At 50.6% G+C, this 17,984-nt stretch overlaps 1 protein-coding gene across 2 annotated transcripts in view; it reads right to left on the reverse strand.

Moving 5' to 3' along the window:
- The window catches only part of SNX32 (sorting nexin 32), a 288,534-nt gene that overhangs the window by 171,460 nt on the left and 99,090 nt on the right, over window positions 1–17,984 (reverse strand). The window lies entirely within an intron of this gene.

Here is a 17,984-nt window from a genome sequence, read left to right on the forward strand (position 1 = left end):
TTTGGGCATAAAACAGAAATTCCACGCTGCGAATCATCCCCAATCAGCTGGTTTAGTGGAGTGCTATAATGGCACTCTGAAGTTGAAGTTAGCCAAGATTCAGGCGAGTTCTGGTCTCCAATGGCCCGATGCCTTGCCATTGGCACTTTTGTCAACTAGAACTACAGTGCATTCCCGAATTGGACTTAGTCCGTATGAAATTGTTTTTGGTCGACCGGCAAATGTGTGGGGAGTGCCGAGACCAACTAAATTTAGTGACATCGATTATCCTGTGTTGGTGGACAATTTGTATGACCTGACGGCTAAATTGCGTGTCTTGCATCAACAGGTTCATGATAGCTTGCCACCAGCATCTGTGGACCCAGGTCATACTATCAATCCTGGTGATTGGATCCTGGTAAAGAATTTTCAGAGGACTAAGAACGATCAGCCCCGTTGGACGGGCCCTCACCAGGTGTTGTTGTCTACAAGGACATCTGTAAAAGTCTTCGGAAAAAGAAATTGGATCCACGGCGTACACTGTAAGAGGGTACCTTTACCACTGCCGTACGACCAGTGGATCCGCGAAGGCATCGCAAACACCGAAACTGAGAGATTACCGAAATTCACACCGTTTAGCGACGCTGAATTGGTATGGACAAGGTCTGAGAAAGGAGATGACGATGTCTTGCAAGCAGCTGTGCCTTCACCTTTAAGATTGGACACCACTGAACCTGAACTGTTGTTTCAAAGTCAGACAGAGCCTGATAAAAGTCGTTATAACCTGCGGTCTAGAGACAATGGACTAATAAAGAACAAATAATTCCTTTCATTTTTGAGAACAGCACTCTCTCAGCCGAAAAACTGTTTTGATCCTTTTTTTTCCTTTTTTCGAACCACCATCCGGGTTCAGCTGTAAGGTCGCGGTGTAAAGACTTGGGATTGCAGCCGTGTAGACACAAGGTCAATGGTTCTGGTTGGTCCTAGGGCGTTCCCTGGACTGACAGATGCACTCCTTAGCAGAAGAAAACCAACCGCCGCGAACAGCACGGTGAGAGGATGGAGTTTTTTGAGGTCAAGAGAGCTGTTGAGAAAACGAACTTTAAGATGAAACTATGCAGGATAATGCATCTCAAATGTTTTCCGATTACATGTATTATGATGTTTCTTAGCATGACGTTAGCTTTGGTGGGTTGGATTGTTTTTTCTACCCAATTGACTTCTGCACCCACTTCCCAACCTACGTCTTTTCCTATTACTACTTCTTTGCATTCCTTTCATATCTTACCCAAACACGAGCAGATTAGAAGGTCAGAATTTGTAAATAACTCATTTGTACAGCTTCTGCATCAACATCAGTTGGTAGTGAACATCACTAATTGTTGGGTGTGTGGTCTTATGCCACATACTACGGATAGAGGTATTCCCTATCTGGTACTGCCGTTTAGTCAGAATGGGTCTTTATGGGCTTTCCAGACGATGTTCATTTACGCTATCGAAGTCTATCCCCTGCGTTCCATAAGAGATAACTCGAGTAATAAAGCCTTGGTGAAGGGAATTGCGAATATGAGTAGGGATATCGATACGTATAGGACTATTCCCAAAGATGAGTTACTAGCTTATGTTGGCTGGAACGCGACTGGATACAGTGTTAGCCTGAGTGAAAAGCAGAGACGAAAGAGGTCACCCCCGATTTGGATCGTACCCCACGAGGTCATTTTTGTCTGCAAGGTATTGGCAGGAATCCGAAAGCTCAGTTAGGGAAGAGTGTTTGTACTCAGACGTACGTTTTTACATCTCAGTCTTCCCCGCCGCTTTTGGCAGCCAAGGGTACGTATTTTGTTTGCTACAACAGAGCATATACATGGTTGCCCCCTGATTTTTCGGGAACGTGTTATGTTGGATATTTGTTGCCTCCTACGTATACTGCTGCCGCAGATTACCACAAGACGAGAGTTGTCAGGGGTGTCTTCGATCAGGAAGATACCGCTGGACAAGAAGTGGGAGACTTCTTTAAGGGTTTCCTACCGTTTTGGGGACCTATGGTTAACAGTAGGAGCTTGCGGCAATTGACGAGAGTGGTTGAATCCACCATAAACGAAACTGCCGGTGCCCTTAATAATTTGACAGCTGAGCTTCAAGCGGATTGCCTTATGACATTGCAGAATCGTATGGTTTTAGATGTCATACTTGCAGTTCGAGGTGGAGTATGTAAAGTGATCCAATCGAGTTGCTGCGTTTTCATTCCAGATAATGCTCCGACAGTATACGTGGCCATCCCCAGGCTACATAAGATCTCCGAGTCAATACATACGGACGGAGGAGATTGGTCGTTAACTGGATGGTTTTGGGAACTGTTATCCGCTTGGGGATGGAGGATTCTATCGATCATTGGTGTGGCTTTAGCGATTCTTTTCTTGTGTTGTCTCTGTGTACAGTGGGGTCCTGCCATATGTGGCCTTTGTGCTACTACCTGTGTCAGGAGACCGCCTGTCTTGAGAAAGGTACAGAGAGATAAGATGATGCTTCAACAGCACCTTGATGATTTGATGAATATCGACATCAATTCAGATGCAGACTGAGATTGCCTATGTAAGGGCAAAAGGAGGGTCTGAGGTTCCGTGAAATCTGAATCTGCGTTATAAATATCATGGTTCCGTTACGATTTTGGTAACAGCGAACCGTAACTAGTGAGTTCGGCTAGTACGTGTGTTTTCGTCACATTACACCAATGGATTCACTGCGTATTTAGGGTTTTCGTTCCGAACCCTGGGTTCCATTTTGCGCATGGTAGCCATTTTGTGGTTGCCCTCACATAGGCCGATGACTGTGGTTAAACTAGCTCTCTGGTCAGGCTCACCTTAGCTCGAGTTTGTGCTGACTCCTACGTGACTTGAGTGAACTGACCTCGTTGCCTGAGGCCGACCCTGCCAAACCCGTTCCCGCCCGCTAGCTGATCTTGATTAAGGTTCAGAGCACGGGATCTCGTAAGGTTTTATTGCACACAAACATGCCCCATCCTACTTCTATCTGTTTCTGTTTCTTCTTTTATGGTCCATTTATGATATGGGTTGTGGTCTCTTTATTATGGGTCTGTCCGGCTTGTCTAAAGAAGAATGTTGGGATTGTTCGATGATTGATCGTGGGCCGGACAACTGAAAAGTGGGTTTTACCGTCATGCGATACTTTTGGTGTGGTTACATGCGATTGGACAATTTGTAAAATAACGGGGGTTTGTCTGGAATGTGATGTTTCTGGCATAAAAAGGGATGACTTGCTTTGTAAATTTGAGCAGTCTCCTGAGAACTCATACCGTGATGACTTCTAGGACTTCTGTTACTGGCTGCAGCCAATAAATTTGATCTCTGACGCCACCAAGAAGTATCCTGTGTCTCTGTATTCTAAGACAGGTGAACCCGAAGACTTTGGGCGTGCCCCTGGCGCCGCTGGGTTCTAAAAACCCAGTTCTTCAGTATCACCGTCTTGGACAAGGCTACCCTGCCGGTGACCGTGAGTGGGAGCGTGCTCCAAAAACGCATCTGGGACTTAATCGTCGTCACAGCCCTGCCCAAATTGCCCTCAATGAGGTCTGCCGGCTGGCGGTATATCTGGACTCCTAAATATCGGAAAGTGTCCGCTTTCCACTGCACACGCACGCCATCCAGGATATAGCCTGGGTCCAGGATATCCCCTCCAAACGCATACAAACAGGACTTAGTGGCATTCACCTTAAGTCCTGAGAGAGCGGCGAAGTTAAGCAGTATGCGTTCTAGAGCGACTGGAATGCTACTAACATCTCTGACGAACACCAGAAGGTCATCTGCGTACAGTGACACCTGATGTGTCACGTCCCCTAGGGGGATACCATCTTCTAGTGTCGCGCGCAATGCCGTGGCTAGGGGCTCAATTGCCAGCGCAAACAGGAGGGGCGAAAGCGGGCACCCCTGCCTGGTGCCCCTGCAGATTGGTATTGCAGCAGAGATGTAGGGCCCAGTTTTTACCCTCACTGAAGGGTTCCTGTACAGGAGTGCGACCATCTGGAGAAACCCCGGGCCCAGTCCGTATCGCATCAGCACCGCCTCGAGGTAGCCCCACTCCAAACAGTCGAAGGCTTTTTCAAGATCCAGTACGAGACAATCCGCCCCGGGCCACAATATCCAAGACCACCCTAAAGAACCGCCTCAGGTTCAGTGTGGTACTACGCTTAGGCACAAATCCGTTCTGGTCGCTGTGCACCAATAGGGGCACCACCGGCGCCAAGCGCTCCGCCAACACCTTGGCAAATATTTTATAGTCCACATTAAGTAGAGCCAGGGGTCGGTATGATCCCAGACTCACAGGGTCCCTATTTGGTTTAAGCAGGGACACCAGGTAGGCCTCGCGCATTGAAGGGGGCAGAACGCTCTCTTCGAGAGCTGCGGAATGAAGAGCGTGCAGTTTCGGCACCAGGGACTCCCTGTAGGCCTTATAGTATTCAGCCGGGAGACCATCCGGTCCCGGCGCCTTCCCGGTGGCCATGGAGCCGATCGCCTCACCAATCTCCTCTAAGGTAAGGGGGCCGTCAAGCGACTCCAGATGTTCTCCGGGGACCGTGGGTAGGCGGACAGCTTCCAAGAAACCGTCCAGCTCGAGCCCGGAGCAGCACCCCATGGAGCGGTACAGCTGCGCATAGTGGTCGACATCACCCGGTGTATTTTACGCTGCATGTAAACCAGAGGGCCCTCGGGCGTACGTATGGCCCCAATCGGGGCGTGGGCATTTTCCTGCTTAAGTAACCAAGCTAGCAAGCGACCTGCCCTGTCGGCTTTGGCATGAGTGCGTGCCGTATGGGCCGTGTAATTGTGGCAGCGCAGACGCTCCAGAAGGTCAGCATGCTGCACCCGAAGGTGTGCCAAATGCTCAGAGTGGCCACCCCTTCCTTCGCCGTCTCGCTCATATTTAAGTAATTGCGTTTCGATGTGAGTAAGTGACCACGCTAATTGTTTGAGTTTGTTCCACGTTGCACCAAGGCAGTGGCCCCTGATAGCCGTTTTATGGGCATCCCACTCCACCAGCGCACTGCTCGCCGTCCCTTCATTCAGTTCAAAATACTCCAGGATAGCCGTTCCCAGAGAGGCACGAAATTCCGGATGTTCCAACGCGGCGGGTTGAAGACGCCATGTGAGTACAGAGGGGCGACCAGGTTCCCAGTTCAGTGGCAGCTTCAGGGGATTGTGGTCCGAATGGGTACGCCCCAAATACTCAGCATCCTCAATCAGCGGGTACAGTGCCTGGGAGCCCACCACCCTGTCCAATCGCACGTGAAGATCATGCACCGCATAGTAGTAAGAATATATACGAGTGTCAGGATGCAGGCAACGCCACACATCTAGCAACGCCCAATGTAAAAGCCATCCGGCAAGGGCCCGGGCGTTTGAACCAGCCTGCGTGGTACGGAGGGGTGGAAAGGACCTGTCCAGGTGTTTATCTAGTACCGAATTGAAATCCCCGCCCAGTAACCAAGAATGCCAGCGTAAGGGGCTGGGACAGTTGTGCCAAGAATGAGGGTTGGTCGATGTTCGGAGCATAAATGGAGCCCAATAGTATTTGCTGGCTGTTTAGTGTTCCCCGAGCTAGAGTGTACCTGCCTGCGGGGTCTATCACTGTGTCTGCACATACAAATGGGGTACCCGCCCGCACCCAGATCAGTGTGCCCCGAGCACGTGCTGAATAGGCTGTGCCATATAATTGGCCTCTCCAGCGTTTGCGCAACCTGTCTAACTCCGGCTGGGTCATATGTGTCTCCTGTAGGAGGGCAATGGCCGCAGAGTGTCTCTGAAGGTATGCAAAGATGGAATACCGACGTGAGGGCGTGTACATGCCATGGATGTTCCACGTAATTATGTCAGTGCGCGCCATCGCGAGTGAGCCAGTGTGATAGGGGTGCCAGGGCTAAGGCGGAAGCAGGCGGGGCAAGGGGCAAGGGACAAGGTCCGGCGATATCGTGTTGGAGTGCTGCAACAAGAAACACAACTGAGAAACCAAGAACATTGTAACATCAGGGGCAGACATTGCGTAATGTCTGTCCAAACTTCTATAGCAATGGAGTAGCATAAACTAGGTCAGTAGGGTACCTGTGAGGGTGTGCGTGCCAGCTGTAACATGTCGTAGCCTTCCCCCTTACTCCTGCGTATGTGTGTCAACAGCGTGAACTCTGGCGCCATCATGTGGGGCCCAAGGACCGTGAGTCTGGTTGGTGGCCAAGGGAAATGCAACGCCTCCTGGGTCCTCCCCCCTCCCCTTCCCCCCCGGCCCCATGAGTGGGCATGCGTGACCCGGCCAACGACAGGCGGGTCACTGCCGCTCCAACACCAGGAGGGCCGTACAGTTCCGCCAGTACAATAGATCCACCCTTGCTCCCAGCCATAGTCAGGGGCCAGCAGGGACTGCCAGTGGGTTACTTGCGTGAGCTGTCCATGATGGTGGCCATCACTAGAAGGTTTGATCAGATAAGATCATCAGCAGTTTGCGGAGTCACCACCGGTAGGATAAGGTCATCTGAAGCGGTAGTGGAGGGCGAGGAAGAGCCGCTTGGCATCAGAGTGGTCTGTATGCGGGGGTCCAAGCGTTCTTGGGCATGTGGGGAGCTGAGGGTGGTAACTGCTTCCAGAGCCTCCAATCTCTCCCTACGCATGTTCTCCGGGGTTGGGGCAATGATCCCAGGCTGGATGAGCCTCCTGTCCCCGTGGCAATGACGACGTCGGGCTCCACCACCCGTTGCAGCGCCATTGTTTGAGTTCACTGGCCTCACGCCCGACCATAGCCCCGACTCCTCGAGCCAGTCCCATGCCTCCTCTGGAGAATTAAAAAAGTGTGTCTTCTCCTTAGCTGTAATGCGCAGGCGTGCTGGGAATAACAGTGAGTATGGTATTGCAAAGGCGCGGAGTTGCTGTTTCACTGCAGTGTAGTTGCTCCTACGTTTTTGCACCCGGGCTGTATAGTCAGGAAAGAACATGACCGAGCTACCGCTTACTGTGAGAGCATCCATCTTGCGCGTTTCACGGAGAACCATGTCACGGTCTCTATAATTGAGTAACTTAAAGAGGAATGGCCGTGGTCTGGCTCTCGGCTGAGGCTTCCGAGCTGGGATGCGGTGGGCTCTTTCAATCACGAACTGCTGCGACAGGAGAGCTTGAGGTATGAGATCACGAAGCCACCGCTCCATGAATTGTTCTGGATGACTACCTTCTTCACCTTCCGGCAGGCCCACCACACGGACGTTGTTGCGGCGGGATCGACCCTCCGCATCATCCACCTTGTCTTCCAGCTCATGAACCTGATCCAGTAGGTCCTGCAGCACTGCAGTGTGGCTTTGTGTGATAGGCTGGAGCTCCTTAATTGTTTGGCCCTGCACAGTGACTTTATCGGCCACCTTACGATGGTCCGCGTGCAGGAGGGTGAAGTCCGAGGCGATCTTATCTATTCTGGTTTCCAGGGAGGTTCTGGTGTGTTCCAACGCGGCACCTATCCATTCCATCGCTGCAAGGACGGAATCCATTTTTGCTGCTAGGGCCGTGGGTGTGGGTTCCGGCATGCCACCAGTACACGAAGACGGAGGGTCTAGAGCATTCCCACACGAGGGCCCCTGTTGCATTTTGGCTTTCATATGACCCATCACGAGTTGCTGCGCCGTGGGCATTTGCAGATGGCCACCAGCCGAGGCGGTGTGACAGCGAGGGGGCCGCTACGTTAGTGATTGGTTCCCAAGTACACAGTCCACCAGGCGCTTGTGGACGCCAACATGCGCTGAGACAGCCACGGTCCGCTCCAATTGGGTTCCGCAGGAACTGCTGCACTGCTGTCGAGCTTACCTCCGGCGCGGGACCTGGCATCACCCGTCCGGACACTCAACGATTCGGGGGCGATCAGCAGGTGTGGCAGGAGCCGAGTCACAGCCAGACCGTCCCGGCAGGAAACGCCCCTGCAGTATCTCAATGGCCCGGCCGACCGCTGCACTCACCAAGAGCCGCCACCCCTAGCGTCACAGTCCAGTGTGGGGTGGCCCACCTCTTCCCCAGCCTTACCCGGGGTTCTGCGAAGTATGCCCGGCCCACGTAGTCTCGTCACATCAGAGGCATACACCGATCGCCGGCGCAGCTCGCCAGGTGCGCCACCTTCAGGGCTCCAAGTGGCAACTCATATGCTGTGTCAGTGGCCGCCAGCGTGAGTGCCAGCCAGCATCACTCAGTCCGATTCAGGCAGGGACAACCCCAATTAGCCAGCATCACTCAGTCCGATTCAGGCAGGGACAACCCCAATTAGCCACCATCAGCGGCAGTCCCATCGGCCTCCAGGTCGCAGTGTCCCCGTGTGGTCCTCACCAGGAGGTGGGGGCCCGCCAGGTGTACCTCCTCCCCGATACCGCCGAAATGGCGCCAGGGACTGCCCCGCTCACCTCCAGCGACTACTTCGGTAGTGAAGCGCTCCGCCCATCGGACACACAGGGGGTGGCCGGCTTGGTCCGATATATTCACTTCACCTGGTGCTGCCAAGAACCACAGTCCACCATCGCTTCCAGTCACTACAGCTGAATGCGGGCGGCTATCTTCTGTACGAAAGCGCCGCAAGGAGGTTGGTAGCAGATAGGGCCCCACGGTCTTCACCACCACCGCCGTGGGCCGGCTGGGACCCAGGACCACATAAGCGCCTGTCCCGTGCACCACCGGGAGCACTGACCGCACAAGGAACACTCCGGTGGTCAGGCAGGTCCACCAGCCGTGCACTGCCAGGTTGCAGGAGGGGGGGGGCCAGCGTGGTCCGATGTATACCGCCGAGCAGGCGCCTCAGCCACCCTGCCCGGCTTCGCGGTGGCCAGGTCCGCCGCTCCCGCATGGAGCCGCCTTCAGACGCGAGCGTCCATTTTGCATTCAGGGGATGCCGCACGTGCACACAGGAGCCGGCAAAGCGTGCAGTCACCACCGCGGCCCCAGCAGACCCAGAGACACAGCAAACAGCGCGGTCCGATGTATACCGCCGAGCGGGCGTGTCAGCTACCTCATCCCACCTCACAGAGCCCAGTTTCGCCACCGCCGCTGGAAGCTTACTTCAGGCGCGGGCGTCCATTTTTACATGCAGAGGATGCTTCGCGCGCACACAGGAGCCGGCAGGATCGCCCAGTCACCATCGCGGCCCCAGCAGGTCCAGAAGCATTATGAGCAGCCCAACTGGTGCGGGAGAGCTTCCGACGTTGGATTCGCCCGAGCAGGTATGTGTTGATGGATAATGGCAGGACAAATTGGCAGGCATGGGGGATTAACGGCTCCGCCTTCACAGATCCCTGTCCGCCATGTTGGCTGGCAAGCCACACACCCCGTAAATGCTTTTACTCATGTGCAGAATTACCCCACGATTGACTGATATTGCATCAAGAATGACTGATTCCCACACAGCGATGAATATTAGACGGTTGCATGGCATACTGGCCGGTGGGCCCTGCATTCAGGAAGATGCAGTTATTATATCGCTGGATGCCAGCATGGCGTTTGACAGCGTGGAGTGGGCCTTCCTCTTTGCGGTGCTTGCGCGTTTTGGTTTTGGGCCCAAATTTTGTGCATGGGTGCGTTTGCTGTATAGCGCGCCTCTGGCACAGGTGCCGGTGAACGGACGGCTATCGGAGGACTTTCCGCGGGTGGGAGGAACTAGGCAGGGGTGTCCTCTCTCCCCACTACTGTTCGCCCTAGTGCTAGAGCCATTGGCGGCAAGGATTAGGCAGGATCCAGTTATAACAGGACTGAAATGGTCAGAGAGCTGGGACGACTGCGTCTCGCTCTATGCAGATGATATCTTGGTATATCTGACGCGCCCAAAATGGTCTATCAGTAGCCTGCTTGACATCTGTGAATCATATGGTAGATTATCCGGTTATTTGATCAACTGGGTGAAATCAGTCCTTCACGTCCTACATGGACCCATACCACAACTCCCTAGAGGAGTAACACTATCGGTGGCGGAGAATGGGTTCCGATACCTCGGCATTGACGTCACGCCTGACCCAGCCCTATTTTTTGAACGCAACCTACTTCCACCCCTTCGAAGACTCCGGAGCGATGTCAAACACTGGCATTCCCTTCCGTTGACTTTGCTGGGGAGAGCAGCCCTGTTCAAGATGATGGCCCTCCCGCGCTTCCTGTATGTACTGCAAAATACGCCCATGCCGATCCCAGACTCCTACTTTAAATTGGTGGAGGCGGAGGTGGGTGGTCTCCTGTGGGAAGGCGGGCCCCACCGCATAGCTCTCTGCAAACTGATGAGGGGTTGGTACGACAGGGGAATCGCTCTACCCAACATACGTTTATATTACTCGGCCTCCCAGCTCACGGTAATCAATCAATGGCTGCATGCGCCGCAGGATGATCCGGCCCTTCGTATGGATAGGCATAAGATGGGGGTGACAGGAGTACTTCGCGCCTTGTACGATAAATCCCTGAAAAATACACTAACGGGCCCCACAAAACACACCATACACATATGGCACACGGCACAGCGCAGGCTTGGTTGGGAGGGGGTGATCACTCGACAAACGCGATTATGGGTCTCCCCCGCGATAGGCATGATGCATTTAAGTAAAGAATTTGCGGGGTGGGACCTAATAGGCATCTCCAAGATCGGTGACCTCTGGAAACGGGGTGAGGTGGTCCCGTTTGAGCAACTGCAGATGGAATATCAGCTGAAACGGGCGGAAAGCTTCAAATTTCTGCAAATTCAACATGCATTAAGGAACGCCATACCTAGGGGGACCACCCCACCTGAGTCCTCCCCACTCGAGGATCGTTTGCTCACAGATTATCTGACCAAGAAAGCTATATCATTGACGTATCGTAAGTTGGTGAACCATCAAAAAGACCCCACAGAACTTCTAAAAAGGAAGTGGGAGGTAGAGATAGGAGACATGGATGAGCACGAATGGCAGGAGGCGTTGGCGTCCCCGCGGGAGGTGGCGGTTTCATCCAAACTAAAATTGGTGTAGCTTAAAATACTGCACAGAATATACTACACTAGATCCACACTACATAAAATAGGGAGAGCGGATGATCCGCTTTGCCTGCGGAGATGCGGCCTCCAGGGTACCTTTTTTCATACTATTTGGGACTGCCCTGCTATTGCTGGATATTGGAGGGAGGTTATGGCAACGGTCTCGCGAGTAACTGGTCATGATGTTCCCCCGGAGCCTCAGATGTGTTTATTGAATGTATGGGAAGATACAGACCTCAACCACGCCGAACAAACCTGGGTGACCATAGGACTAGTATTGGCAAAGAGAAATATTGCACGACACCCGGGGGCGCACTCAACCCCCTCGCATGCATGGTGGTGTCGTGACTTAGATGGCGCCATGATAGCGGAGAAGGTGGTATGTGGTAATAGGGGTTGCCCCCGGCGATGGCAGCGGATATGGGGAAAGTGGAACACATTCAGGGGTCATATATGCGAACCCCCGCTGTCGGGATCAGAGTCCGACCTCAGCGAATAATACAGCGGGTACACTTCACTATTAGAGGGGACGGGGTCCACGTTTGGGGAATGCTTTCAGGAAGCTACCTGTTTTATATGCAAAGATGACGTATGGCCACTAAAGAGTGCTGTGAAGAGAAACACAATGGTTCTAAATGGCCTAAAAAGGTCCAAGGTAGAAAAACCTTAAAAATGGGTAAGCGTATGAGTAAAGGTTTTTTTAAATTAATTTTGAAGAAAAAGAGCGATAGTTAATATAGAGCAGGGACAAGAAGGTCAAGGTACTGGCATCTTGTGTGTTTTAGTGGTCACGAGCGGCTACTGACATGAGAAGTCACAAGCCTGGAGGAGAGACGAGCAGACGAATGCACGACCTCGAGGTGTGTAAGCGTCTGAACAGACACTGGACAATAACACAACTGGACACGTATTTTGATATTAACCCATTATTAGATGGAAGACTGACCCGTTTGGTGCCCGTCTTAAAGGAAATATTATTTGCTGTCAATTGTATGCTCTTCTGACCCATTTCAATGGTACTCCTTTTATCTGTTTCGAAGGGCAGAAGCGTTGAGTCGGAGGTGCCGGATTCGAAGTTGTAACAAGTTAAACACAGATCATCGCATCTGTGGTGCAACCCAAACTGGGTGTTGTTTTGGTGTTGAAACAGGCGATCTTACCACTCTTCTCATGACACTCCTTTTATCTACAGGCTTGAAGGGATGTACTTAGATCCATCCGGCCACGACAGGTTTCGAAGCTGAGACCTCGTGGTTACTTGTAAGTCTGCACAGAATCTATAGTTGTATTTCAAACGAAACTTAGGGTTCTTTTTGAGCTAAAACGCGTTCCTATTATCCCTCTCATTCGTACTCCTTTTATCCACATCGAAGGATGAAGGGCTTAGTCGGCCCTGCTGAGTTTCGACGCTTTGACGTATGACATCACTGTTATTCACAGAGCTCCAAAGCCGTGGTTCGATCAAGCGGAGTCATCTCTTGGTGCTAACATTCATACATCTCAGTGGTACAACACCGTGTATCTACCTGGAAAGGATAAACGAATAAGTAGGCCCTGGCGATTTTCGAATCTGTGCCCTACATGTTACACCCATGACTGGGGTTCAACCCACTGAGCTATCTCACCGGCTTTACTGCTGGTTTACCAGGCTGGAAAGACCATGCAACCTTAGTGAATGCTTAGGAAGTACCAGGCGCGCAACGCCCATTGGTCTCAAAGGGCTTCAGCGCCCCCCACCCCACCCTCCCGTCGTGTGTGGCAGCCCGGGCTGAGTGACAGCTTCCCGGGCACCCACACAGCCGCACCCGAGTACTTCACAGGTCTTTAATAGACCATTTACGTGTTAATGAGGCTTTGTTACTTTTCACCCCTTCTTAGAGCCCCTGCATCTCCACTCTGTATATCACTGGAAGAGTCAGACCCCCCCCCCCCCACACACATTTTTCGTAGCCCCTCCCAAAATTTGGCTCTAGTTGGCCACTCGTAAGTACTCAGATTTGAGAGGAGAGGTCGATAACCCACGTCCGAACCCTCCAATAGGGTCTAATGCGGGTGTGGAGGCTGGGGGTGGGGGGGGGCGGGTTGGAACATGGCAAGCCCCCTCCCCGTTTTAAGGGCACAATGAGAGGCCAAGCAGACCCCCTGCCCCCAGTGCAGCAATAATCAATACCTGCCGTAAACGAGCACAAATAGTCATGACACTAAAGTGCTTTAGAGAGGAAACACAGTAAGTGCAGCCAGCAAACCTCACGACCAGATATGAGCTGTAATCTGTTGATTTCTCTGTGTGGAGGTTGGTATAGTGCGACTCGAGGGCGTGCGGTTACTTCAGAGCGGTGTGCGCGGCTGCCCCCGTGCTGCACTCTGTGGCAGCCTGGGCCTCAATCCAGGCACTTGTTTGGCCAGGGGAAAGATTGTCAATACATTAGCACACCAATTGTATCAATAATTGGTATGCGTATAGCGTTTACCACCACAATTTAGCAGTTTCGAAGCACTGCAAATAAAGGTGTATTTATCACCCACCTTAATGGCAGTCAAATTATCAACCTCAGAAGGATAAACTACCGAGGCACCATTCTAAGGACTCAAACATGTGAATTCCAAGTTACATCGAAGTTAGAAGTGCCAGCAAATAGCTCGCTGAGCCTTCTTGAAGACTATTACTATATCAATCAATCAGGAAATGAAGAAGGTTTTTCCACACTGCAGGCAAGACAACATTTTGCCACTGGAGTGCCTCCCTGTCACCCTATTAGAAAATCATTTTCAGGTATTTTTTTTGTGCTACGTCATGGTAGCACCATGGGGTAGCAGCCTCCTTTCTCTTATGGAAGGGCCGATCCTGGGTTCCACAGTAAAGGTTTCTGTACCTCTAAGCAGTCAAACGCTGTTTTAAAAGCTGTATATTGCAAATCTGGGCTATTGTCCACAATTAGATACCCTGGCAATGCAGACCACACACCCACTTAAACAACCTAAGTAAGGATTTAAACAAGCATTGGCATAGCCAATAGGTCTCGCTTTTGGGACCTTATGTGTTTAGCCATGCAACAGTTGATGTTGCACCAAGGATATTGTTCTGGATAACTGAACACTTATAAGGTCCCAAAAGCGAGACCTATTGGCTATGCCAATGTTTGTTTTGTTAGACACAGGGAGATTAAGTGATTTGTCCAGATTCACAGGATTTTGAGCGTCGTTGCCGCGACTCGAAATAGGTTAGCCAGCTTTGAGGTCGACCGCTCTAGCCGTAAGGCCACATCCTCTTCACTAATGTTCCTTCCTTCCACTTAGGTTTTCATAGACTTCATGGTCTGAGTGGGGAGGCAACCCCTTTTGGGAGATAAGATCAACAGGATAATGAACCTTATTTTCATAAAATGCAATGATTTCTGCCTACTAATATCAGGTTTGTACAAGGAGTGCTGGGAAACGCGCAGAATCCTGCGGCTCGCACCCCACATTCCATCGCAAGTGAGCCCAACGAACCTATTGTGGATCATGAGAAAGGAGTATTGCATCATAACAAAGAAACCATACCCCATATCTCAATTTTTTTAAAATTAAAAAAGCCTGTTTTTTTCAAAAAGTGAGAATTTCTACATTATTAATAGCAGTTGGCAGTCCTAGCAAAACTGGCCGAGCATCATGCAGTAATGTTACTTACTTCGTCAAGGTGGTTGCGCAGCGGATGTACCTACACGCTCCTCCGCAGTCAGCCGTAACTGTCTGGCATACTGGAGGAGGTGGTGTTTTTTTATAGTCCTACTTCCACTGTAGGAGGTACTGACATAAATGTAATTCTATCATCCGGATGGCAGTGTAAATGGAAATTGAAGTCTGCTGGGGCCTCTTTAAGCCACCGTCCAGTTGGTGTGGGTGTGTGAGGCCTCCTCCTTACCAAGTCTGCCACAACTATTGCTCCTCTCATACATAAACTCCCAGATTCTATTCCATCACTACCACTACCTAAGCTAATGTCCTCATTGTGATCATCTACCAGCCCCTGGGATCATTGAGTCTTTCTGGATACCATCTTGGTTTAGTACCAAAATCACCATCTTAGGCAGTATGTCACTCACAACCCCCATCATCATTCTAGGTGAGCTCAACTTTGATTTGAACAATTCAACCACTCATCACCCTCTGATGAACTTCCTTCCAGTCATTCACTTGTAAACATTCATTCTCTCCACACCCATACACGTGACAAACACTGTATCTTATTCAGCCGCGGTCCGTGCAGGTAACATCGGTGAGGCGGTGGGGGCAGGTAAGGGGGATTTCGAAGGATGATGAAGAGGGAAAATTAATTATTTATCTAATTTTCCCTCTGCATCATCCCGCAAAATCCCCCCTTACCTGGCCCCACCGCCTCACCACTGTTACCTGCACGGACCGCGGCTGATCTTATTCACATCTTCAAAACAGAGTGAGTACAAAGGATGGAATGTATATGGAGACAGATGAGGGTGGTCCTCGGTACTCATCCCCAGAGATAGATTCAATGTCGCCGGTGGGCACAAGCACAACCTCTGCAATGGAGTACAGGACTTGCAAATGTGGGGGGGGGGAGGGTCTTATGTGTCAGTTCTGTGGGAGGTATGGTCACATAGAAAGGGAGCTGACCTCAAGCATGTCTCAGAAGGTAGGATTGGGCTGCAGTGGGGAAAGACAATGTGGGCCTCACCAGATCCTGGGCCTGCAGGTAGCAGGTCGGCGTTCCCCGCTACAACTGGAATGTCTGGGTGGATGGAGACAGACACAAGCTTTAGGAGGGCAGGGCATCCAGAAAGGCAGAACCTGGTGCTACCAATAGAAGACCCACAAGAACTAAAGGGGGAGTGGTCACCCTTGCAACCTATTATGGCGTTTCAGGACAGTTCCAAAAGAGGTGAGCATATTCTTTCCAACACCTGTTTAAAGCCCTAGGCAGGTGCCATAGTAATGATGCTCCTTGGTGGAAGAAAGAATACCTGATACTCTCTCTGCCTTCCTCTGCCAACAGGACCTCTCAACCTATTAGGAAAGGTGGCAGGAAAGCCTTAAGGGACAGATTAGACCTTATCATACCTGAGAGGAATGATCAGGAAAATGAATTGAGAGCAAAGAGATAGAATTGGGCAACAGACAAATCGACATGAACTAGTGTTCCCACAAGGATAGTGATGCACAACTCCATTTGTGGAAAAGAACAAAGCTCTGTGTGAGAACCCTGACTGGAACTTCCCCGTGTTACTGATGAGCAAGAAGTTTCACACCCTGTTTCACAACTTCCTTTCTTCTCTGAAATCTTCGAATGCCTTTCTTTCATTGCCTCACAGCATTTCTTACTTCCCATAAACTAATTTACCCTTTACAATCTGGTTTTAGAACTCCACTCAACTTCAACTGCACTTTGTCAAGTGATCAACTTCGTCATATGTGCACACCATAGAAAAACTCCATTCAAACTAATATACCTTGCACTTTCGGAGACATTTGATTCTGTTAAACATGCCATTCTCTTTCAACACGTCACTTTACACACTACTGACCAAAGAAACAACAGTTTTTTTCTCCTATCTCTCTGCCTGATCCTTTTTTGTCTCATAGAGTTCATCACACTCTAGCATCACTCCCCTCCCAATTGGTGTTCCTCAAGGCTTGGTCCTGGACTCTGCAGTTTTCATTCTACTATGTTCTTTGAAGACATCCTCTCACCATTAGGCTTCTCGAACCATCTATATGACGATGACACACACATTTTCTTCTCTTTTGCAACTTTAAGCCTTGGCTTCCATTCTAAAACCTCGCACTACCTCCAGGCCATTCACAACTGGATGGCTATTGATTGCCTTATGCTAAACTCATTCAACATTTTCATTCAACATTTAAATTATTTAGTGCCCAGCTGAATGAGAACCTTCAAATCTGTTGATGTCGGTCCTGTTTCTTCCTTACACCCTCACCACTATATCTTTAGCCGGAAACCTTGGAGTGCATTTCAACCCAACTATGACACTGGAATCCCACAGCACTTCCACATCCACCTCTCCCAAAAACCCAATTACATGATCTACACAAAATCAGCCATCCCTTTCATAAGGCGCAAGAATGACTCTTTTCACTCATTGCAAAAAAGTTAGACTCCAGAAAATGCCTAGTAGTAGGCCCTCTTCATCAGTCATTCTTTCCGCTGGACGAAGTAGTAAACTTTGCTTTAATAACCTTTTTCAACCTTTCCACATGCACTTCAACACCCTACTATTGTCATCAAATCGACTTATTAGCTGCAAAAACAGGGCAAATTAGAAACAGCGTTTTTTGTTTTTCAGCCTCCCTCCCCGTATTAGGGGACCTTCTTATCATTCAGGAAACAGCTTAAAACATGGCTTTTCAAAAATGAAGGGCAACCAGGTCGTGCTCTAGAGCAGTCAGTGCCTTGACGCCTCAGGGTAATCATGCACTATACAAATCTAAATAACATACCAAAACAATATACATGTTCCGTACTCCAGTGAACTATATCAAATTCTAGCAAAATATGTACCTTCGCACATCCTTCATTCAACTAAATGTTGTTGTCGGCCCTCAAGACTCCCTCTGAAGCCTTACATATCCTCTCATTTAAGCTCCTCATCTGCCAATTAAACTCCACTGCGTCTCCTCTTTTCCTGCATTCCAAAAACGTAGGGGCCCATTACGATGCTGGTCGCACCACTACCGACAAGCTGGCGCTGGCCGACCGCCACATACAGATGCAGGCGGTAGGACCCTAACATCGGGGCGGCAGTCAGAATCGTGATCCTGAATGGAGGCGGTGCCTGCTCAGCCACTGCCTTCAGGATCACAATGTCCCTTTCCAAATGCCTTTTCATGGCGGTCCCACTGCCATGAATAGGCAGACAGAAACAGACTTTGGGGGCCCCAAACAGGGCCCTTGTTCCCCATGGCCACTGGTAAGTGGTGCCCCCACACACAAAAATGCCTTTTTCAGGGCAGCAGCACAA

This window comes from Triturus cristatus, chromosome 9, assembly GCF_964204655.1.
Source record: "Triturus cristatus chromosome 9, aTriCri1.1, whole genome shotgun sequence".
In the NCBI taxonomy this organism is placed as follows: domain Eukaryota; kingdom Metazoa; phylum Chordata; class Amphibia; order Caudata; family Salamandridae; genus Triturus; species Triturus cristatus.